This window comes from Schistocerca gregaria, chromosome 1, assembly GCF_023897955.1.
Source record: "Schistocerca gregaria isolate iqSchGreg1 chromosome 1, iqSchGreg1.2, whole genome shotgun sequence".
In the NCBI taxonomy this organism is placed as follows: Eukaryota; Metazoa; Arthropoda; class Insecta; order Orthoptera; family Acrididae; genus Schistocerca; species Schistocerca gregaria.
Genome location: NC_064920.1, coordinates 183767505 through 183792340, shown reverse-complemented (window position 1 = coordinate 183792340; position 24836 = coordinate 183767505). Strand labels below are relative to the sequence as shown.

Sequence of the window (24836 nt, the reverse complement as noted above, 5' to 3'; positions counted from 1 at the left end):
ATAAAGCTTGTGTTTTTACCTCAAACGACACTTCAATTCTACAACCTGTGGGCCGGGAAGCTATACAATCTTTGAAAATGCAGTACAGACAACCTCCAATGACGAACATGTTACCAAAAAAATCGAAGGAGGTAAAGAAACAGTTTTCACCGTTGCAGTTACGATATTAATGATCTCGGAAGCGCGGGAAAATGTCGCTCAAAAGACAATTGTCAATTGTTTTAGACATGCATCTTTCGGGAACGTTTCTTCGCTATCCCACGGTAAGGGCGACAGGTTTGCAGCAACATGTGGTGGTGCTGATGATGGAGTTCAGGATGAGATTCTTGTGGCGTAATCAGTGCAAGAGCTTTGTTTGTCTTGATCAACTTGAGAAATAGACGACTTCGCCCAGGTGGACAAAAATCTTACCGTGTACGCCTGACCGAGTGAAGAACAAGCTGTAGCTGACATCCAAAGCCAGACGTAATTGACGAATATGAAAATGAACACCAAAAGTTTATTGTGCTATCACTTAACGAAACTTTCAGTGCAGTGGAAACTTAACAAAAATTTCTTGTTTTAGAAGAAGAGTTCAATACAAATGACGATGAAGAGACGTTCAAACTATTGAATCGTCAAATGCAAAGTGCATACACACAGCTCAAATGCAAAAAGCAGACAAAGATAACTGATCACCTTAAGTAGAATAGTTTACTTTAGTATACTTAGATGTATTTTATTTCAAAGTTAAAGCAACTAGTTGAAAAGTAAACAATACTGTCTTCGCTGTGACTGTAGAAAACTAGAAAATTAAATTTCAATATGTGTTATTTTTTCAAGGCACAAAAGTGGAATAATAGAGTATTCGTAATTGATGTTTTGAATGTGTGTGTCTGATATTTCCAAAGTGAAGGCACAGTACATCACACTTGTACAATATTTTAAAAAGATACAAACGAGGACTAATCAACAAAGATTGAGACTGATTTTTCTTCCCGAGTGTGTACTATTCCAGTGTTTACACGATCTTTTTCAAAATACCCTCCCTAGTTGAATGCACTTTTTGTATTGTCCCTACCAATCCTCGAACACATTGTGCAGGCCATTCTTTGTCAGTCCTTCAGAACCGCCTCACTTTCTTTGAGCACTGCTTCAGAGTTCTCAAATCGAACATCCCGAAGATGCAATATCGGGGCTATAAGGCTGATACGGTAGACAGGTAATGTTGTATTGAGCCAGAAACTGCTCTGCTCGACTTGATTTGCGACGTGCGGTAGTGCTTTATCAAGATCAAGTCGCCATCCAGTCAGGGAGAGTTCTGGTCGTTTCCTTGCATTATTCTTCCTCAGTTTAGCTAATACTGGCATGTAGTGTGCTGCTGTAACAGTAGTGTGAGGGGGAACTGCATACTGGTAAATCATTCCGTGACAGTCAGAAATGTGGTCACCATCATTTTCTCTGCAAATGGAACAACTTTCGTCTTTTTTATGTTGGAGAAGCTAGTGATTTCCACACTGCGCTGGCTCGTTATCCGTCAGGAGCATAATGATGCAGCCATAACGCATAACCGCTGATTATCATTTCCAGAAACGCATCCCTTCCCTCAACAAAGAGACGCAGCATCTTACATCGTGTTCATTTGCACAGCCTTTTGTTCGGAAGTCAACAGATGTGGCACCTAGTTTGCACAAACACGGATCATATGCAGATGATCATGCATAACCGAATAGAAACTTCCACATGACATTCTCAACTCCTCTCTGAAGTTACCTAAGGGTCACAGTAGAAGCCGACACACAAGGTCGACCTTGCATAACAGACAAGTCGGCCTTCTTTGAAGTCTCTGAAGCACCTAAACGGTGTTACACGAGGTAGTGCATCTTCACCGTACGCTTGCTACAGCTTTTCGTTAGTTTCAGGGGCTGTATGGTTTAAACGCACACAGAATTTTATTGCACCATACTGCTCCTCTCTCGTCATCTCCATCGTATAGTATGCAAAATCCAAAGAGCGTCTACTAAATAGAGCATTACTACCAACCTACCGATATGAGCCTGCTGCAGCTAATGGACATTATTATAGTTGTAAAACTACCGTAGACTATCATAAGTAAGCATAGATCACGATAGTTTTACTAGTAGCTTTGGTCATTTGAGGTCGTTCCCACATTACCTACATGTTAGGTGTGTTGCATACCTATCGGGCGTTACCTCATAACGACCGCTTTCTTTGTGCATGCGATCAGTGTCTTAACGGATTTTTCTAAAAACCTGAAACGGTGAACTTCCTAGAAACTGAGTGAGGATATACAGGGTGAGTCACAAACTATTTCCACCTAGAATAACTCCGAAAATATGACAGAAGCTGAAAAGTTTGTGGGACAAAAGTTGCATGGGACAACGAAGGCCATAATGTGACGTTGAGTTTTTGTTGCTAGATGGGGTCGCGCCAGGGATATGGTCAACTTTTTTTTTAAGTGGGATGCTATAATTTGGTACTTACTTTCTGATAGTGGCTATCGAGACAAATCCAATGATATGTAACAGTAAGGGCTTTGAAGGTCAATAATGGTATAAAAGGTGGCATGAACGTCCATTTACAGAAGGTGTTCGAAGTGATGACCATTGGTATCACTGCAGTGCTTCAACCTTCTTATCATGGATGGAGTGGTATTCCTTCCCACATTGGCACTTATCGAAGCGCCTGCTCTGACAATTCACTCTCGTATATCGCGCAAATAGTAAATATTCGCCGAATCTGGCATATCCATCTAACGTGCCATTGACATGTTAACACCATTTGACGGTTTCGCAGTACATCACTAATAGGAACGGCAAGACTTGTATCGTCGAATCAAGCGAATGTGAATGATGTATTTCGTCGAAGAACAAGTCGATGTACCGAGCGAGGTGGCGCAGTGGTTAGACACTGGACTCGCATTCGGGAGGACGACGGTTCAATCCCGCGTCCGCATATGTCAGAGAAATATCAGATTTAGGTTTTCCGTGATTTCCCTAAATCACTCCAGGCTAATGCCGGGATGGTTCCTCTGAAAGGGCACGGCCGACTTCCTTCCCCATCCTTCCCTAATCCGATGAAACCGATGACGACGCTGTCTGGTCTCCTTCCCCAAACCAACCAACCAACAAGTCGATGTGCTTCTCATTTATGGAGAATGCCAACGAAATTCAGTGAGAGCTATAGATTTATACGCTGAAAGATATTCCCAACGAACTCACCCTATACGTCGTACATTTAAATATCTGTATGATAAATTGAGAACAACGCATCGGAAACAAATCTGGCAAAGGAAAGTTACTAACGAGGAAACGGAAATTGGTACTCGTGTCACTGTAGTTCGAGATCCTTGTGTTCGTTCACGTCAACTCGCAAAGGAATCTGGCAGAGTAGTGTTGTTCGTGTTCTGCATCGCCATAAATATAATCCTTATCGTATCAGTCTCCACCAAGAAGTAACTGGTACTACGGATTGTATGCGTCGCATTCATTTCTGCCAATGGGCTCAACTTCAGATTCAGAGGGATGACACATTTATTAATTTGATTTTATTTACTGGCGAGGCTACATTCACGAACCATGGAAATCTTAATTTACATAACATGCTTTATTGGGAAACTGAAATTTCATGTTGGGTGTGGCAAGCTGCACACAAAAAACCGTGATCGGTGAATGTATGGTGTGGGATTCTGGAGAACATAATTATAGGCCCCTATTTAATCGAAGGAAATCTAAGTGGCAAGAAGACACTGCAGTCCTGCAAGAAACATTAGGTCCATTATTGGAAGAAATACCTTTAGGAACAAGGAAAAGAATGTGTTATCAACACGATGGGTGTCCGGCTAGAAATGAGTTGCAGAGACAATTCCCAAATCGTTGGATTGGACGCTGGGGAGACGTATCGAAGCAGGCTAGTTCGCCAGACTTTACGCCTCTGGATTTTTTCTTTTGGGGATTCGTAAAAGACAGTGTTTATAAAGACGTTCCAACTACACCTGAAGATATGCGAGAGACGATTGTCATTCGTCACAGCGCCACCGTCCAGTTCCAACTATGGGCACCAGGTGCCGTGATCAGTAATCGTGATTCATAGTCTCTCACACCTGACCAGTCGCAGTGTACTTGTTGGCGTATCAACATGACTTGGACAAAAGGAGCAGGACATTACTAGTGAAGCAACAACGGTAATGCTGCAGCTGCACTTCGAGATTATCGCCGCCAGAAAGAACTACCAAAGGGTTCTCTTTTTCTCCACCTATTGTACGGAGCGTGACGAGGAAGTTCGAATCAACTGGAGAACTGGACGTCGCTGCAGAAAGAGGCCGACGGCTGGTTGCACCACAGATGGTTGATGAAATCTCTGTTGCAATGCCAGACAATGCTGCGCGTGTCACGACAGTTGAACATCCCGTGGTGGAAGGTGTTTTGAACCATTCTCAAATGATATCCATACAATATGCTCATCGTACAGCATGTTGCACCACACGCGCACAACGCACAACGACGTGTTGCTTCACTCTCCACATTCTCACAAGGATTGAAGTTGACAATGGCTGGCCCTGGACCATCCTATGGACAGGCGAATCTGATATTTCTCTGACAGGTGATGTCAACAAACAGAATTGCCGAGTGAGATCTTCACCTTCAGTCACTGTGCATGAAGTTTCTCTGTACGGTGAACGTGTCCCGTATGGTGTGGCTTCACGGCTACGTTCATCATTGACCTATTCTTTTTTTTTTTACAGATTGGCACTCAAGGAGCAAGGACGTGCAGTCTGGCTGGCCAGCATTATTGCGATATACTTCGCCAGCATGTCAAACCCGCCATACAGGAGAGAGATGCATTGAACTCAACAGTTTTAATGTAAGATGGGGGCTCACTGCACATCGCTCGTGAAGTTCACCGGCAACTCCGAAACACAATTGGAAACGTTCGGATCAACAGCCGTTCATTTCCAAATGCTTGGCCGCCACGATCACCTAATCTCACTCCCTGTGATTTCTGGTTGTGGGGCTACCTGAAAGACAGGATTTGTTGTTCAAATGGCTCTGAGCACTATGGCACTTAACATCTGTGCTCATCAGTCACTTATAACTACCCAGACCCAACCAACCCAAGGACACCACACACACCCATGCCCGAGGCAGGACTCGAACCCGCGACCGTAACGGTCATGCGGTTCCAGACTGAAGCGCCCAGAACGGCACGGCCACACTGGCCGGCGACAGGATTTACCAGGGAACATCCACACATGTGCTGATCCGATGAGCAGCATATCAAGAGAGGTAGCTAGCTACCTCTGTTATGCAGAATGCAATCCTGCGCTTTCACTCTTCTGGAGACTGATGGGTGCGATACTGAGCCCCTTTTGTAGCAGTAATGGTACCGGTACGTAGTGGTATGATGTACCGTAGCAGCATAATAAAAGTGCTTCAATTAAACTGATTGTGCATTATTTCTCTTCCCCGTGTCCTTGACGTTGGTACTCGTACAGTAATTAATTTACAGGTTATAACATGTTACCATGTTATAACGTGTAAAATAGTTAAAGTTTGATTACAACCAACCGGTGGATAACTGCATCATCTGCGAGATGTCTGAGGTTATTGTTAGTATTGTCGGCAAGGTAATTGAACAGCAAGAATCCTAATTAAAGCTGCTCTTTACCAAAGCTACAGTTTGGTAGTTTCGGTAAGCTACATAAGTGATGTAGTAAGTGGAAGAATTAACACTAGTATTGGTAGAACTGGTCGTGAAAGAGACATAAATGAATGTGTAGGAGAGCAATTGGGAGCTGACGACTTCTCTTTCTGTTTTGGTTGTTTGTTTATTTTGCACATAACTAGAACCGCACATCTCTGTGTTAGCGCACTGTGTATTTTACGTCTTTACAGTAAGTTTATAAACAATAAAAATTAGTTGATAGTTTGCCATCTGCGCTTTTTTCAACAGAACCAATTACTTTTGATACAAGTGCAGTTTACAGGCACAATATCTGTAATTATTGTTGCTATTTTGTACTCGATAGAATGTTCATCATCATGACCAAAGGCAAGAGTTTCCTGTTATTATTGATAAATACGAAGGTTGTTCATGAATAACAAACATGTTCTATGGAATTTCGACGATATATCGAAACGATGAAACTTAAGTTTCCAGCCATGCTGCAACTGCTTTCTCCTGCGACCGCGATCCCCTGAGGAAGGCTTTGCGACGTCCCCCCCCCCCCCCCCCTCCACCCCACGGGCGAAAAACACTGCTTTAGAGCCATAGATAATAAATCGGTTGTCTGCTGTGGATGAGCGCCACTATTGTAAATTGAAATAAATGGATATTTTTTTTAAATACAGCACTAGAAGTTGCGAAAGACTTTCTTCGTTTGAATTTATGTAAATAATTGGTTCTTTCCAATTCATTCGGTACTTAATTTCATTCTTAGTGAGTTTGAAATAATTTTTGGAGAATAGTTTTTCATTTAGAGGGATTTATAGTTTTGGATTTTCGTTTGTAGGTATGAACTTATCTATTCCCATTAATATGGAAGATTTAAAGCAGGCTTTGTGCGTAGACATGATGACAACCATTCGATTTATACAAATGTCTGGTCGTCTCGTCGATTACGTTCGATGTCGTGAGTGCGGCGAATATTTGCGCATGATAAGCTTGTCTGCTCGTCGTACTCACGGCTTATTCTTCTGGACGTGTAGCAAGGATCGACTGGGGTGCACAATTAGACGAGGAACATCGTTTGAGACATCGAAGCTGGCATTGACGGATATAATAAAAATTACATATTGTTGGTGTTTGAGATATCGTGTGTGATTGTGTGCATGAATGTCATGTTAGTGAGCGTACCGTTTTAGACTGGTATTCGTTTCGTAGAGGAGTTTGTGGGGAATGTATGAAGTATAGGTGGCCTATAGGGTGGGGGGGAGGGGGGGGCGTTGTAATAGTCTCAATAGACGAGTCTCATTTTGGCAAAACCAAGTACAACAGGGAGGAACCTGCGGTTGGATTATGTGTTTGCTGGGCTGGAATATCAGACACAGAATGTGCTGAGGTAGTTTTTAAAGTATTTCCTAATAGCACGAGGAACGTGTTGGTGAAATTACTGGAAGGTCATTTTGCATAGGGTTCTGTAGTTATTTCCGATGTTTTTCTTCATTTACGGATTTGGGGAATGGGGGTTGTCAACATCTTGTCGTCAATCATAACTGAATTCAGATCTTAATCAACTGGATATTGTACCAATAGTATAGAAGGTTATTGATCAACCATAAAATCTGTTGTATGGAGGCAGAAACGACTCATTTAGGCACTATACGGAGGCGTAGTGCCCGATATATATTGCCCATATAAGTATTTCCTTAAACGTGTTGGGAAAATATACCCTCCAAGATTTGTTAGTTAATTCAAGTTGCGATGGGGTGGGGGTAACTGATAATTAAGGAAAAGGGTGGGTTTGGTCGGGATCATTAAAATATTTATTTGAATTTTTTGGGGGTGATCGATCATTCTTAATTTTCTTATGTTTATTTTCTTATCCTGAGTTAATAACGAGCATCAAAACCAATCCAGGGATTAGTGAACACAGGGTTGTCGCAGCGAGATCGAATATCGTAACCCCCAAATCCTCCAAAAATAAAAAAAATATACCTATTCAAAAAAGCAGATAAAAATTCACTTGACGCCTTCCTAAGAGACAATCTCCACTCATTCCAAATTAATAATATAAGTGTAGGCCAGTTGTGTCTTAAATTCAAAGAAATAGTATCGGCAGCAATAAAGAGATTTATACCAAATAAAGTGACAAACGACGGAGCTGATCCTCCTTGGTACACAAAACGGGTTAGAATACGGCTAGAAACAATCAATGCCTGCTCTGTGCGATAGCAATGGAGATACTACCGAAGACTGTGCTGCAAAAGTAGAGTTACTAAACACAGCCTTCCGAAATGTCTTCACAAAAAAGACGAAGTAAATATTCCAAAATTAGAATCGAGAACAGCTGTCAATATGAGTAACGTGGAAGTAAATATCCTCGGAGTAGTGAAGCAACTTAAATCACTTAATAAAAGCAAGTCTTCTGGTCCAGACTGTATATCAATTAGGTTCCTTTAGGTTCCTTTCGGAGTATGCTGATGCATTATCTCCATACTTAACAATCATATTCAACCATTTCATTGGCAGAGTATCGATGTAGATGTTAGGTAATTTTCTTCTGTGGATATTTTTTAAATTATTTTACCTCATTTCGTTGATTTAAACTTCTGGGGTTATAATTTGTATGCGTGTTCCTTTGACGTGTTTCTTGTGTATATGGTATGTGATTTTTCTTGACGTATTTCAAGGCGAGCTTAATTTTTTTTGCAGAGTTTGCGTATAGCAAGTTTTATTTTTATGTTGTACTGAATTTGTCTATTTTATATTTCTTTGTCGTATTATTTTGTTCTGCGTTAAGTATGGCTTCGTCAGCTGCAATACGGAATACAGATTTTGCAGTTGTTGCTGTTTGTTCCTTTCCTTGTATTAGTATCACTACGGTTTTTTCGGGTCTATACCAGCACTACTGAAGGCGAAGAGACCGACATACGTAAAATTCGTATCCCGTTCTTCAGTCGACAAATACAGGTGAACTATAGTACGGGGTACTGGTGCTAGCTAGACGAAAATCGCGACGTATGTAACATTGCTATCATTTACCTATATAGGTCAACTGAAGAATAGGATACTAATGCTAACGAAAACGAGGAAATCGACAAACGTTGAATTTGTATCCCGTACTGCAGCTAACCTACACACATAGATTGAAATTCGAGAACAACTCACATAAATTTCAACTGAGGTATTCCATGCTAACGTTGCTTCTATCCCTTTTTTCTTCTTTATTTTTTACGCAAGTACTAGGACTCAAACAAGGGATTTCCTTAACATCATGTTCGAAATATTAATGGATGTGATATACGTCTACCATCTGTTTCCTCTCTTACATTCCTTTGTTTATGAACACTCGTCTTTGCTGTCAAATCAGTATAATAAACCATCTCTGGCAAATTCTGACGTCATTGGTCAAAGCAAGCGGGTTGTATCCCGTTCTTCAGTAGTCCCCAACATCGTAAGCCGCCGGCGCCGTGCCGCCCAACGCAACGCTTCGTATGCAACTAAAAGTTTAGATATTTCGCCGGACGCGGGACTACTGAAGAACGGGATACAACCCGCTTGCTTTGACCAATGACGTCATAATTTGCCAGAGATGACTTATTACACTGATTTGACAGCAAAGATGAGTGTTCATAAACATAGGAATGTAGGAGAGAAAACAGTTGGTAGACGTATATCATATCCATTAATAATTCGAACAGAATATTAAGGATATCCCTTGTTTGAGTCCTAGTAATTGTGTAAAAACTAAAAAAAAAGGATAGAACCAACGTTACAATGGAATACCTCAGTTGACATAAATATGTGTTGTATCTCGAACTTAAATCGATCTGTGTCCAGCACGGGATACAAATTTAATGTACGTCGATTTCTTCATTTTCATTAGAATTTGTATCCTATTCTTCAGTTGACATGTTCACGTCAACTGAAGTATGGGATACAAATTTTACATATGTCGGTCTTTTCACCGTCTATAGTGCTAATATAGACTCGAAAAAATCGTAGTGATACTACTACTAGGATTTTACTGGACGAAATTAGGATTGCACTGAAAACTGTAAAGAATGAAAAGGCTCCAGGCCTAGGCAACATAGCACCGGAGCTCTTAAAAGCCGATATTGAAAGTAGTGCTAAAATGCTTCATCCCTTACTGAAGCATATTTGGCTTGAAGAGAAATCTCCAAAGGAGTGGAAAAATGGTGTGGTGGTAAAGCTCCCAAAAAAGGGAAATTTGTCAGACTGTAACAACTGGTGTGGTATTACATTGTCAGCGCCCAGTAAGGTCCTCGCCATAATCATTTTAAACAGAGTTAAAGTCTATTGAAAACAGGCTGCGTAAAGAACAGGCCGGTTTTAGGGCACAATGCAGTTGTGTTTATATTATTAAGAATCTTAGGATCATTTTAGAGCAAAGCAAAGAATTCCAAGCAAACATGCACCTGGCAGTCATTGATTTTCAAAAGACCCTAGATTCCGTGAAACATGAAGTGCTCTGTCAGGTTATACGGAAGTATAGTATACCACAGAAGATCTTAAACATCGTGTTGTTGTTGTTGCGGTCTTCAGTCCTGAGACTGGTTTGATGCAGCTCTCCATGCTACTCTATCCTGTGCAAGCTTCTTCATCTCCCAGTACCTACTGCAACCTACATCCTTCTGAATCTGCTTAGTGTATTCATCTCTTGGTCTCCCTCTACGATTTTTACCCTCCACGCTGCCCTCCAATACCAAATTGGTGATCCCTTGATGCCTCAGAACATGTCCTACCAACCGGTCCCTTCTTCTGGTCAAGTTGTGCCACAAACTTCTCTTCTCCCCAATCCTATTCAATACTTCCTCATTAGTTATGTGATCTACCCATCTAATCTTCAGCATTCTTCTGTAGCACCACATTTCGAAAGCTTCTATTCTATTCTTGTCTAAACTATTTATCGTCCACGTTTCACTTCCATAAACGGCTACACCCCATACAAATACTTTCAGAAACGACTTCCTGACACTTAAACCTATACTCGATGTTAACAAATTTTTCTTCTTCAGAAACGCTTTCCTTGTCATTGCCAGTCTACATTTTATATCCTCTCTACTTCGACCATCATTAGTTATTTTACTCCCTAAATAGCAAAACTCCTTTACTACTTTAAGTGTCTCATTTCCTAATCTAATTCCCTCAGCATCACCCGATTTAATTTGACTACACTCCATTATCCTCGTTTTGCTTTTGTTGATGTTCACCTTATATCCTCCTTTCAAGACATTGTCCATTCCGTTCAACTGCTCTTCCAGGTCTTTTGCTGTCTCTGACAGAATTCCAATGTCATCGGCGAACCTCAAAGTTTTTACTTCTTCTCCATGGATTTTAATACCTACTCCGAATTTTTCTTTTGTTTCCTTTACTGCTTGCTCAATATACAGATTGAATAACATCGGGGAGAGGCTACAACCCTGTCTCACTGCCTTCCCAACCACTGCTTCCCTTTCATGCCCCTCGACTCTTATAACTGCCATCTGGTTTCTGTACAAATTGTAAATAGCCTTTCGATCCCTGTACTTTACCCCTTCCACCTTCAGAATTTGAAAGAGAGTATTCCAGTTAACATTTTCAAAAGCTTTCTGTAAGTCTACAAATGCTAGAAACGTAGGTTTGCATTTTCTTAATCTTTCTTCTAAGATAAGTCGTAAGGTCAGTATTGCCTCACGTGTTCCAACATTTCTACGGAATCCAAACTTGATCCTCCCCGAGGTCCGCATCTACCAGTTTTTCCATTCGTCTGTAAAGAATTCGCGTTAGTATTTTGCAGCTGTGGCTTATTAAACTGATTGTTCGGTAATTTTCACATCTTTCAACACCTGCTTTCTTTGGGATTGGAATTATTATATTCTTCTTGAAGTCTGAGGGTATTTCGCCTGTCTCATACATCTTGCTCACCAGATGGTAGAGTTTTGTCAGGACTGGCTCTCCCAAGGCCGTCAGTAGTTCCAATGGAATGTTGTCTACTCCGGGGGCCTTGTTTCGACTCAGGTCTTTCAGTGCTCTGTCAAACTCTTCACGCAATATCATATCTCCCATTTCATCTTCATCCTCTTCCATTTCCATAATATTGTCCTCAAGTGCATCGCCCTTGTATAGACCCTGTATATACTCCTTCCACCTTTCTGCTTTCCCTTGTTTGCTTAGAACTGGGTTTCCATCTGAGCTCTTGATATTCATACAAGTGGTTCTCTTTTCTCCAAAGGTCTCTTTAATTTTCCTGTAGGCAGTATCTATCTTACCCCTAGTGAGATAAGCCTCTACATCCTTACATTTGTCATCTAGCCATCCCTGCTTAGCCATTTTGCACTTCCTGTCGATCTCATTTTTGAGACGTTTGTATTCCTTTTTGCTTGCTTCATTTACTGCATTTTTATATTTTCTCCTTTCAGCAATTAAATTCAATATTTCTTCTGTTACCCAAGGATTTCTACTAGCCCTCGTCTTTTTACCTACTTGAACCTGTGCTGCCTTCACTACTTCATCCCTCAAAGCTACCCATTCTTCTTCTACTGTATTTCTTTCCCCCATTCCTGTCAATTGTTCCCTTATGCTCTCCCTGAAACTCTGTACAACCTCTGGTTCTTTCAGTTTATCCAGGTCCCATCTCCTTAATTTCCCACCTTTTTGCAGTTTCTTCAGTTTTAATCTACAGGTAATAACCAATAGGTTGTGGTCAGAGTCCACATCTGCCCCTGGAAATGTCTTACAATTTAAAACCTGGTTCCTAAATCTCTGTCTTACCATTATATAATCTATCTGATACCTTTTAGTATCTCCAGGGTTCTTCCATGTATACAACCTTCTTTCATGATACTTAAACCAAGTGTTACCTATGATTAAGTTGTGCTCTGTGCAAAATTCTACCAGGCGCCATCCTCTTTCATTTCTTACCCCCAATCCATATTCACCTACTATGTTTCCTTCTCTCCCTTTTCCTACACTCGAATTCCAGTCACCCATGACTATTAAATTTTCGTCTCCCTTCACTATCTGAATAATTTATTTTATTTCATCATACATTTCTTCAATTTCTTCGTCATCTGTAGAGCTAGTTGGCATATAAACTTGTAATACTGTAGTAGGTGTGATCTTCGTATCTATCTTGGCCACAATAATGCGTTCACTATGCTGTTTGTAGTAGCTTACCCGCATTCCTAGTTTCCTATTCATTATTAAACCGACTCCTGCATTACCCCTATTTGATTTTGTGTTTATAACCCTGTAGTCACCTGACCAGAAGTCTTGTTCCTCCTGCCACCGAACTTCACTAATTCCCACTATATCTAACTTTAACCTATCCATTTCCCTTTTTAAATTTTCTAACCTACCTGCCCGATTAAGGGATCTGACATTCCACGCTCCGATCCGTAGAACGCCAGTTTTCTTTCTCCTGATAACGACATCCTCTTGAGTAGTCCCCGCCCGGAGATCCGAATGGGGGACTATTTTACCTCCGGAATATTTTACCCAAGAGGACGCCATCATCATTTAATCATACAGTAAAGCTGCATGCCCTCGGGAAAAATTACGGCCGTAGTTTCCCCTTGCTTTCAGCCGTTCGCAGTACCAGCACAGCAAAGCCGTTTTGGTTATTGTTACAAGGCCAGATCAGTCAATCATCCAGACTGTTGCCCCTGCAATTACTGAAAAGGCTGCTGTCCCTCTTCAGGAACCACACGTTTGTCTGGCCTCTCAACAGATACCCCTCCGTTGTGGTTGCACCTACGGTACGGCTATCTGTATCGCTGAGGCACGCAAGCCTCCCCAGCAACGGCAAGGTACATGGTTCATGGGGGATTAAACATCATAAAAGATCTATATGATGGCTACAAATGTTGCGTACTTCCCAAGGGAAATGTGACAGAGCCCGTAAAAGTAACAACTGGAGTCCGGCACGGCTGCATTTTATCACCAACACTTTTTCTACTTGTTCTGGACTCAGGTATGAGAAGAGTCACAGCAGGCAGCGGACGAGAAATCGAATGCGGGAACCGTGAACGTCTGGAGGATTTGAATTTTGCAGACGATATAGTTTTATTATCTCAAAGGTTGACTGATATGCAAGCTAAATTAAACTTGCTGAAAGAAGAAGCAGAGACTGCTGGCCTCAAGATAAATATAGGCAAAACAAAGGAAATGAGAGTAAATTTAATGAACATGGAGGTGCCACTGTTAATAGGGGAGAAGCGGCCGGAGACTGTCGGCTCATTCCTGTATCTAGGTAGTACAATAACGGAAGATGGTGGAACTGGATACGACGTGAAAAATCGGATTAACAAGGAAATGCTGTCTTCATACAATTGTATCCAATATGGAAAAATAGAAATATCAGGCACAAAACAGAAATCCGTATTTTTAATACAAATGTGGAGGCTATCCTTCGGCACGCCAGTGAAAGCTGGAAAATGCATAAAAAGACAACATCCCAGTTACAAAGCTTCATATATAGATGCCTCCAACGCATCATGAATATCTGATGGTCAGAAAAAATATGTAATGAGGAGCTCTGGCGAATAACAAACGAGACACCTATAGAAGACCAGAAAGGAGAAAGAAAGTGGGGATGGTTGGGGCACATATTGAGAAAACCAGATGGAGCCGTCGACAAAAAAGCATTGGAATGGAATCCCCAGGGAACAAGGGAGAGAGGAAAACCTAGGGGCACATGGAAGAGAACAGTGGAAGGGAGAGCAAAAAGAGTTGGCAAGACCTGATCGGAATTGAGGCAAATGGCCAAAGACAGAGACGGATGCCGAGTTCTCCTGCATGCCCTATGCCCCATAGGGACCAAAGGAATTAAGTTAAGTCAAGTCATATCCGGGGGGTCGTTCACGATGTACCTACACAATTGCCCCCACACTGTAGGTTGACATAGTATGGAGACTTACAGTGTTTTTGCATGTACATAACTTATATTTGCATTTGCTGATAGGGGTCGATGCCCTTTATTTGTCGGCTTCTCATTTGTTTAATGGAATGGATAAGTCAGCTTATCCTATGTATATATAGAGTTCTACAAGGAATTAAAAGATTATGTACATTATATGAAAGTTCATTACATATTTTAATATAGCGCGCTGACAATAATGTTGTTTTGCTGCCAGGTTTTGCGCGTGCGCGTTAGTAGGTTTGACAGCTAAGCACGAGCCGCCAACGGTCAACATGCTGGTTATTGCCGTCGTATGTGTGTGCACTTATTCCTTATTGTTAATTTCACATTGAGAGTCACACTTCCACATATTAATGAATTGCCGTGGCGTTTTTCTTCATTCTGGGTGCAGTTTGTGTTAGCTTGTTGTTCAAAATCCGACGCCGTGGCAGAAGAAGATCTCCATTCTTACAGCCCAGGCGTCGTTATTAACCGTCCCACTCGCATTTTCAGTGGAGAGAACCCTGGCCAACGAGGTATGTGGTGTCTCGAACAACTATTGTTCATTTATTAATGTATCAGGCGTGGTGAGACACAATATTCAGATATTACTTCGTTACTGTGCGCGCAAACGAAGTTGGCACTCAGCGCGGTGTCATATGGAAGCGACTGCAAAGGCATTTCCCATTTACAGCCGCTCCCATCAGCCAGCGCGCCGAGTGTCAACTTTGTTTCCGCGTTTAATACACAAGTATGTTAATGTCACCACACTTCACCTTCCAATTTGTTGAAAGACTCATATTGCCATCCATTACATTGTATAAATTGCTTGTTTTTAAAGTTCACTCCTTTACATGGAATTTGGTTTCCAATGTAAATGCTTACAAGTACTGAGTTACAACAATATATAACAGGATAGCTTATAAATACCTGCACTGATGACCTCGATGTTGAGCGCCCATAAGCCCCAACACTATAAATACCTATGTCTGACATTCCATCCGTCACCTATACTACGAACATAAATTACTTAGGTTTTAAAACGTTATAAATTTTTCACTAACTGCTTTCTGTTACTACAGTTTGTTTGTTAGTTTCAACTTTTCTTCGTTCGCATCACATTTACAAATTAATTATACAACACATTATTATGGTACAATACATGCATAGGATACACTTATACTTCATTTTATAGATAGGCTTTTATCACTTATGGTACCGGAAGCTCATTTCTTCCCTAGGTAGAGGGAGAAAAAAACATTCAAAAATAGGACTAAAACATTACGCATTACTGGTCTAACTACGCTTGGCGCCGCCTCGTTTGCCTAGGAGGGAAGAAATACTTATCTACTGCTTCAAGGGTTTTCGAGAAAATGTTACTCATATGAACATAGACTAGTTGCCAAAGAACTCTTATTTCAAGGAAATGATGTGTACTGACTAATTTTTGGTGTACTATCCTGTTGTTTCTTCATGCGCTAGTGCTGTTTACTTCAATTCACGTGTAGCGTAGTGTTAATTATGGAGTATTTTTAACCATCGTAGAATTATCTTTCTCGAATACGTGGAAATGCCATTATTTATGCTTTCATGTGACACGATAAAAAGTAATTGGTTTTGGAAAAATCACGTGCTGGAATGTGTATGTGTACTTTGCAGCGAATAGATGCTCATGGAACTATACTTCGACGATACATATTTTCATTTTTAATTTGCCTGATGACCTTCGTATAAATATCCTCATAACCAAATTGTTTATTCCAGGTGCGGCTCGTTTCTTCATTTGGTACCTTGTTCTCTCGTCGTTAAGTCCCCTCTTCTGCACCGTGACGATGCACTGGTCGCTGAAAGAAAAAAACTTAAAACAAATTGCATTACGTAGCTCGATGGCCACTGATACGTCATTGCATAATTCCGCAGATATTTCCATACTTAGTTTAAATTCATAGACATTCGTTTATTCTGTTACCCTTTATAATCATTTGTTCTGCATAGTAATTTATTTGACATTTCTTACGGTATTTTGCCGTTTCTCCTTGTCTTACACGTCTCGTATATTTTTTCATAATGCTTCTTTTTGTTTGTAAATATGTTGTATGTTGCTTAGTATTTAATTAAATCTCTGTTTGCATATATCAATAGGTTCCTTAATTCTTTGACAATAGATGTCACTGCTTAGTATTTTCGTATCATTTGTATTTAAGTTAGGTACTTGCACGTATCGCATTCCTATTTGGTTGCGCCTTTGCCAGTCTGTCGCGCATGTGCCCGGGTAAATGCCTCCTCTCCTACTACTGACATCAGACGCGTATTGTTGAGCGCGCACAACTGAGCCATAATATAGTTCTGTTTATACCTTCGCTTCGCGTGAAACGGTGTGTTACTTCTCATTCCTGTTAATTTTATGCTTACGTGTACAAATAAAAAGAATTACTTATACACTCCTGGAAATGGAAAAAAGAACACATTGACACCGGTGTGTCAGACCCACCATACTAGCTCCGGACACTGCGAGAGGGCTGTACAAGCAATGATCACACGCACGGCACAACGGACACAACAGGAACCGCGGTGTTGGCCGTCGAATGGCGCTAGCTGCGCTGCATTTGTGCACCGCCGCCGTCAGTGTCAGCCAGTTTGCCGTGGCATACGGAGCTCCATCGCAGTCTTTAACACTGGTAGCATGGCGCGACAGCGTGGACGTGAACCGTATGTGCAGTTGACGGACTTTGAGCGAGGGCGTATAGTGGGCATGCGGGAGGCCGGGTGGACGTACCGCCGAATTGCTCAACACGTGGGGCGTGAGGTCTCCACAGTACATCGATGTTGTCGCCAGTGGTCGGCGGAAGGTGCACGTGCCCGTCGACCTGGGACCGGACCGCAGCGACGCACGGATGCACGCCAAGACCGTAGGATCCTACGCAGTGCCGTAGGGGACCGCACCGCCACTTCCCAGCAAATTAGGGACACTGTTGCTCCTGGGGTATCGGCGAGGACCATTCGCAACCGTCTCCATGAAGCTGGGCTACGGTCCCGCACAACGTTAGGCCGTCTTCCGCTCACGCCCCAACATCGTGCAGCCCGCCTCCAGTGGTGTCGCGACAGGCGTGAATGGAGGGACGAATGGAGACGTGTCGTCTTCAGCGATGAGAGTCGCTTCTGCCTTGGTGCCAATGATGGTCGTATGCGTGTTTGGCGCCGTGCAGGTGAGCGCCACAATCAGGACTGCATACGACCGAGGCACACAGGGCCAACACCCGGCATCATGGTGTGGGGAGTGATCTCCTACACTGGCCGTACACCTCTGGTGGGTGATCGTCGAGGGGACACTGAATAGTGCACGGTACATCCAAACCGTCATCGAACCCATCGTTCTACCATTCCTAGGCCGGCAAGGGAACTTGCTGTTCCAACAGGACAATGCACGTCCGCATGTATCCCGTGCCACCCAACATGCTCTAGAAGGTGTAAGTCAACTACCCTGGCCAGCAAGATCTCCGGATCTGTCCCCCATTGAGCATGTTTGGGACTGGATGAAGCGTCATCTCACGCGGTCTGCACGTCCAGCACGAACGCTGGTCCATCTGAGGCGCCAGGTGGAAATGGCATGGCAAGCCGTTCCACAGGACTACATCCAGCATCTCTACGATCGTCTCCATGAGAGAATAGCAGCCTGCATTGCTGCGAAAGGTGGATATACACTGTACTAGTGCCGACATTGTGCATGCTCTGTTGCCTGTGTCTGTGTGACTGTGGTTCTGTTAGTGTGATCATCTGATGTATCTAACCCCAGGAATGTGTCAATAAAGTATCCCCTTCCTGGGACAATGAATTCACGGTGTTCTTATTTCAATTTCCAGGAGTGTACGTAGACGCATTACTTTATCCTAAAATATTTTCAAAAAAAGGAATTACACTCACGTACATTACCTACAATTATCTTGTGATAGAAAGAAAAATGTTAGCTTGCTTCATCGATCTATAAAAGCTTTTATATCTTTGTGAGGGTGGAGACCCTTGTCTCTCCCTGTTCTCTCATAGGCTAATCTGTATGTTCGAGGGTGAGGTATTTTGGAAATTATATATGGCCCTTAATGGAGTAATTTGCCATTTCTTATTCAGTTTGCCAATTTTTGTAGATTTAGGGTGCATCCGTAAGAGGACTCGCTTCCCTTCAAAAAACTGTGTACCACGTTCAGTTTCTTATTATAAATTTTCTTTCTATACTTCGCCCTGTTTTCTAGTGTAACCATGGCTTGTTTGATTTTCTCTTGTAGTGTAATTTCTGTAGAGTGTACTTTTGGTATAGGCGACTCCCACTCATTCGTTTGTTTGGTCCGAAACATCAGTTCGTTTGGTGTGAAACCTGTTGAAGAATGTGTAAGGTTATTGACAATTTGCATGAAAGGATTTACGCATTCTACCCATCGGGGTGTTTTTGTAAGGGGTGTATGTCCTAATAAACTTGTTAAATTCTTTAAAAACTCGTTCTACTGGGCTTACTTCTGGGTGAAAAACGCTTACTAATACATGTTTTATGGCCTGTGAGGTCGTGAATTGTTTACAATTTTTCCCTACGAAATATGAAGCGTTGTCAGTTAGTAGTAACCTACTCTTCTAAAATAGTCTTCGTCAATTCTTTTTCTGGAATTTGTCGCTGTTGCATTTTTAATGGCATACATTTTCATATGTTTCGAGAAAATATCATATAGTGCTACTATGTATCTTACACCTCCTTTACTTCTTGGATATGGACCAGATATGTACAGTGATACTATATCTAGAGGTATTTTTGTGAGTGTTGGGTGTAGCTCAGTATATTTTAACACATTGGACTGTTTTAATTTTTGAAATATTGCACACTTTCTTAATACCTGTAGGACTCGCCTTCTCAAATTTGGAAATCACCAAAGTTTTGCAATTTTTTCAGTACATTTGCCTACTCCGTAATGTCCCATTACTTCATATGCGTGTCTTATAAATTTGTCGATATAATCTTTAAGAATATACACAAACACACACACACACACACACACACACACACACACACACACACACACACACACACCATTGATCAGATTTTTCATGTTTCCTATGAAACAAAATGCCCATGTACTCCAGATACAATTTACTTACCTTTCCACCTTCATCTTGCTTAAGGTTTTGCATAACTTTACTTCATCTGCGATCTTGTGATCTTGTTGATGTATAATTTACAAAACTTACAGTAATCAGACTGTTGTGTTGTACCTTGCATTAATAACAGTTTAATTTCTGCATCTTGCTCTGTTAATTCACTAAATTCGTCTAAACCTTGAAGGAACATATTTTTTTTCTTTATTGATTTTTAGTTCCCCCCGACGGGGGCAGGCTGGCAGCTGCTTAGTACGCTTCTCTACAGCCTACAGACTTTTTTAAAAACGGAAGAAGAAAAGAAACAAGAAAAACAGGCGATAAAACGGTGACTTAAAGTGTAAAATGGCGGAAAAATGCGGAAAGCTAAAACAGAAAGCAAAAGGGGTTGGCAATGTTAATAAAATACACAGGAATCAGACCAGTAACATAGTAGACACACAATTAAAAAAAGACATGGTGACAGTCTGGTTTCCTGGTTTCTGTTCGCAAGAGATAAAACGTCACACCCAGCGACAGTATGATGGCCGTTTGCAACACTTCCCAAAAGACACAACACGGAACACTCACTGTAAAACACTCACTGTAAAACACTGCACTAAAATGGCGGCACAAAGATGACACTCCCGAGCCAAAGGCAGTTGGAGGGGGGGGGGGGACCTGGAGGAAGGGGAGAAACAAGGAGGGAGGTGAGGAAAAAACGAAAAGGGGGGGACCAAGGAGGGAAAGGACTCTTAAGGTGGGGGGGGGGGGGAGGAGCAGGGCTGACGCGAGAGGGAATGAGAAGAGGCAGAGGAGGGAAATGCAAAAGGACGTGGGGGAGAGAAGGGGGCAGAGAGAGGGGAGGTGGGGAAAAAGGAGGAAGGAAGGGGGGAAGAGGGAGCCAGGGAAAAGGACACAGGAAAGGAGGGGGAGTGAGGATCGGAGTTGAGAGGAGGGATAAATGGAGGGAGAGAGGGCATCATCTGGGAGGGGGAGTTGATGGAAGCCATCTTGGGAAAGGAGATGTAGGGTGTAGAGATGGAGGGTAGGGGGGATACAACAGTGAAGACGTGGCAGGGGGTGGGGATGGGAGAGGAGCAACCAGGGGGTGAGGGGGATCAAGGCGGCGGGAGGTGTAGAGTATGCGGATATGTTCGAGGAATAGGAACAGATGGGGGAAAGGAATGAGGTCATAGAGGATCCGCATCGGGGACAGGAGGCGTATACGGAAGGTGAGGCGGTGTGCATGACGCTCAAGGATCTGGAGGGACTTATAGAATTTGGGGGGAGGGGGCAGAAGGAACCTAGACAAGACATCTGCAATAACATTTTTACTTGCTTTAATATAAACGAGCTGGAAATTGAATTCTTGTAAGTATCGACACCACCTAGCTAATGTATGGTGCAATAGTTTATACAGGGTGATCCGTTAATCGTGACTGGGCTAAATATCTCACGAAATAAGCGTCAAACGAAAAAACTACAAAGAACGAAACTTGTCTAGCTTGAAGGGGGAAACCATATGGCGATATGGTTGGCCCAAAACATGCATTGACAATGCGCTGACACATGTTGTCAGTCGTTTTCGGTGGATCACGATGGCAAATGTCCTTCAACTTTCCCCACAGAAAGAAATCCAGGGACGTCAGATCCGGTGAACGTGCGGGCCCTGGTATGGTGCTTCGACGACCAATCCACCTGTCATGAAATTTGCTACTCAATACCGCTTCAACCGCACGCGAGCTATGTGCCAGACATCCATCATGTTCGAAGTACTTCGCCATTCTGTTATGCAGTGAAACATCTTGTAGTAATATTGGTAGAGCATGACGTAGAAATCAGCATACATTGCACCATTTAGATTGCCATCGATAAAATGGGGGCCAATTATCCTTCCTCCCATAATGCCGCACCATACATCAACCCGCCAAGGTCGCTGATGTTCCACTTGTCGCAGCCATCGTGGATTTTCCGTTGCGCAATAGTGCATATTATGCGGGTTTACGTTACTGCTGTTGGTGAATGATGCTTCGTCGCTAAACAGAACGCGTGCAAAAAATCTGTCTTCGTCCCGTAATTTCTCTTGTGCCCAGTGGCAGAACTGTACACGACGTTCAAAGAAGTCGCCATGCAATTCCTGGTACATAGAAATACGGTACGAGTGCAATCGATGGTGATGTAATATTCTCAACACCGACGTTTTTGAGATACCCAATCTTCGCAATTTGTCTGCTACTGATGTGCAGATTAGCCGCGACAGCAGCTAAAACACCAACTTGAGCATCATCATTTGTTGCAGGTAGTGGTTGAGGTTTCACATATGGCTGAACACTTCCTGTTTCCTTAAATAACGTAACATCCGGCGAACGGTCCGGACACTTGGATGATGTCGTCCAGGATACCGAGCAGCACACATAGCACATGCCCATTGGGCATTTTGATCACAATAGCCATACATCAACACGATATCGACCTTTTCCGCAATTAGTAAACGGTCCATTTTAACACGTGTAATGTACCACGAAGCAAATACCGTCCGTACTGGCGGAATGTTACGTGATACCACGTACTTAAACGTTTGTTACTAATACAGCGCCATCTATCACAAAGCGAAAAAAGTGGTCCAACTAAAACATTCGTATTTCTTTACGTTCTACACGAATATGTAATAAAAAATGAGGGTTCCTATTTTTAAAAAAAACGCAGTTGATATCCGTTTGACCTGTGGTAGCGTCATCTAGAGGGCCAACCATAGCGCCCCTTTCAAGCTAGACGAGTTTCGTTCTTTGTCGTGGTTTCGTTTGATGCTTATTTCGTGAGATATTTGGCCCGTCACTATCAATGGACACCCTGTATGTTAAAGAAATGACTGTGACTGTTGCTCACAGTAAATTGTGGTTTTCTTTCCCCACAAAAATATTCAAACTGTTTAAATGCCTATGCTACAGCTAAACTTTCCAATTCTGACGCAGAATAAGATCTTTCTGCTTCTGGTAATGTTTGAATAGCAAAACTGATGACGTTAGGTACTTCTTTACCTTCTTCTTGCATTTGGAACGAGCATTCCCCCAGGCCCTAAGATGAGACATCTAAGATGAGACAACCCTTGGACATGTCAGGGTGGCTAAGAATGTTTGCATAGACTAATTCCTGCTCAGTGTTATTAAAATCCTCTTGACACTTATCATCCCATAATCAAGGCCTATTTTTTGTAGCAAGTTGTTAATGCGTCACTGTTCATCAGTTGCTGTGGTACGAATTTACGAAAAAAGTATGCTAGTCCTAAGCAGCTTTCTCGTTTTTTATTCCTTGGAGCTGGACAAATTGTATAGCATCAAGTTTTTTTTAGATCAGGTAATATACCTTGTACTGACACACGTCCTAAAAGTTTCGCTTGTTTCTTACCAAAACTAGACTTCTTTAAATTGGCTGTTGCTCCATACAGTTATTCTGCAAATCGTTGAAGTACCTGTTCAGTCAGCGTGATATGCTCTAACCAAGTGGGTGTTCAAAAATGGTTCAAATGGCTCTGAGCACTATGGGACTTAACATCTGAGGTCATCAGTCCCCTAGAACTTAGGACTACGTAAATCTAACTAACTTAAAAACATCACACACATCCATGCCCAAGGCAGGATTCGAACCTGCGACGTAGCGGTCGGTGGTTCCGGAGTGAAGCGCGTAGAACAGCTCGGCCACACTTGCCGGGCAAGTGGGTGCGGCTGTTGGCATGTTGTGTACATAAACAGTGACTTTGCTAAGCAATTCTGGTCTTACGACCTTGTCCAGTGCAGATATAAACGCGCCTGCGCAAATGTAAAGTCCGTAAGGTACAATACGGAATTCGTAACTTCAACCACCACAAACAAATGCTGTATATCGACTTTCTTCGTGGAGCTTTATTTACCAGTAGGATGCCTTGAGATTGAGTATGCTGCAGTATTTTGTGTTGTAAAACTTTAGAAGCTGTTTGTCCACGTTGTCTGGTCTTATGCATACTGGTACTAAAATATTATTGATACCTCTAGCGTCGAGAAATAAGCTTACAGATCCTTCTGGTTTGCTTACTGGTAATATAGGACTACAGTAACTTGAAAATGAAGGCTGTACACTTTCCCATATAATCGTACGATTGATCTGTTACCTTACTGCCTTTCGTTTTGCCCATGGTATTGGATATGACATTACACAAAATGTGTTATGTGGATAAACTTCGAATTTATATTCATACTGTTTGATTACTGAAAACATTTGCATATTTAAATAACAAATTAGAAAGTTCTTGTTGTTGCATATTATTTAGTATCTGTGATTTACTTAGTTTCTTCTCTACCGTTTCGTAGCTAACATAAGTGTTTGCTTCTTGTTCAGCATCAAATTTGTTTGTGAAATATTCAGTTGAAAAGGAATATTGTACTGATACATTTGACGCTGTTTTGTTTTTGTTACTTTTATCAGGTGTTTTGATTAAATCAATGGGAAAAATCTGATACTTTACATAAAAGTGGCATTTACCATTACCTATGTCAGTCTGTGTTTTGTATGTTCTAAACATGACCATGCCGAAAGGACAATTAACTATAAGTTCGTCAATTATAAGAAAATTGCACTTCATTGTAAAATGTTCAATTTGTAATGGAATTACTGCCTGAAGTGTTACCAATTTAGTCATACCGTCTGTAGCTGTTTGCACCTTGCTGCTTTGGGCAGGAAATGTTGGAAATTTGCCTCTCTTCTTCAGTTCACAGAAAAATGCATTTGACATTAAGTTGGTAGTTGAACCTGTATCTAAAATTAACTGTCAATGTTAAATATTTTCACCTTAATTTTTCTTCCTGGATATTATTCCTTGTATCTAACTCGTGCTGATGCAGATCATCCTTAATATCACCTTGTTTGTCAAATCTTATGAAACATGTTTGTAGTTTTGCTTTGCCCCCATTCCCTGAGAGGTCAGTAGTCTGGGGCTTAACTACGACCGGTTGCGGTTTTCCGAAGGCGTAGTGTTACTTAATTCATTACTTGGAGTAATTTCAGTTAGTTGCACAGTGTGGGTACTTCGCCAATTGGTGTCATTGGCTGCTTGCGACATTCCTTCGCGAGTGCTCCTGTTGTTATTTATAAAAGCTTCTGTGCCGTTATTTTGCTGCCCAAAGGT

General features: G+C 42.0%; 1 protein-coding gene across 5 annotated transcripts in view; it reads left to right on the top strand.

Annotated features, from left to right (window-relative positions):
• LOC126336369 (calcium-activated potassium channel slowpoke) overlaps window positions 1–24836 on the top strand; it is a 1528406-nt gene that overhangs the window by 692290 nt on the left and 811280 nt on the right. The gene's annotated exons all lie outside the window — the stretch shown is intronic.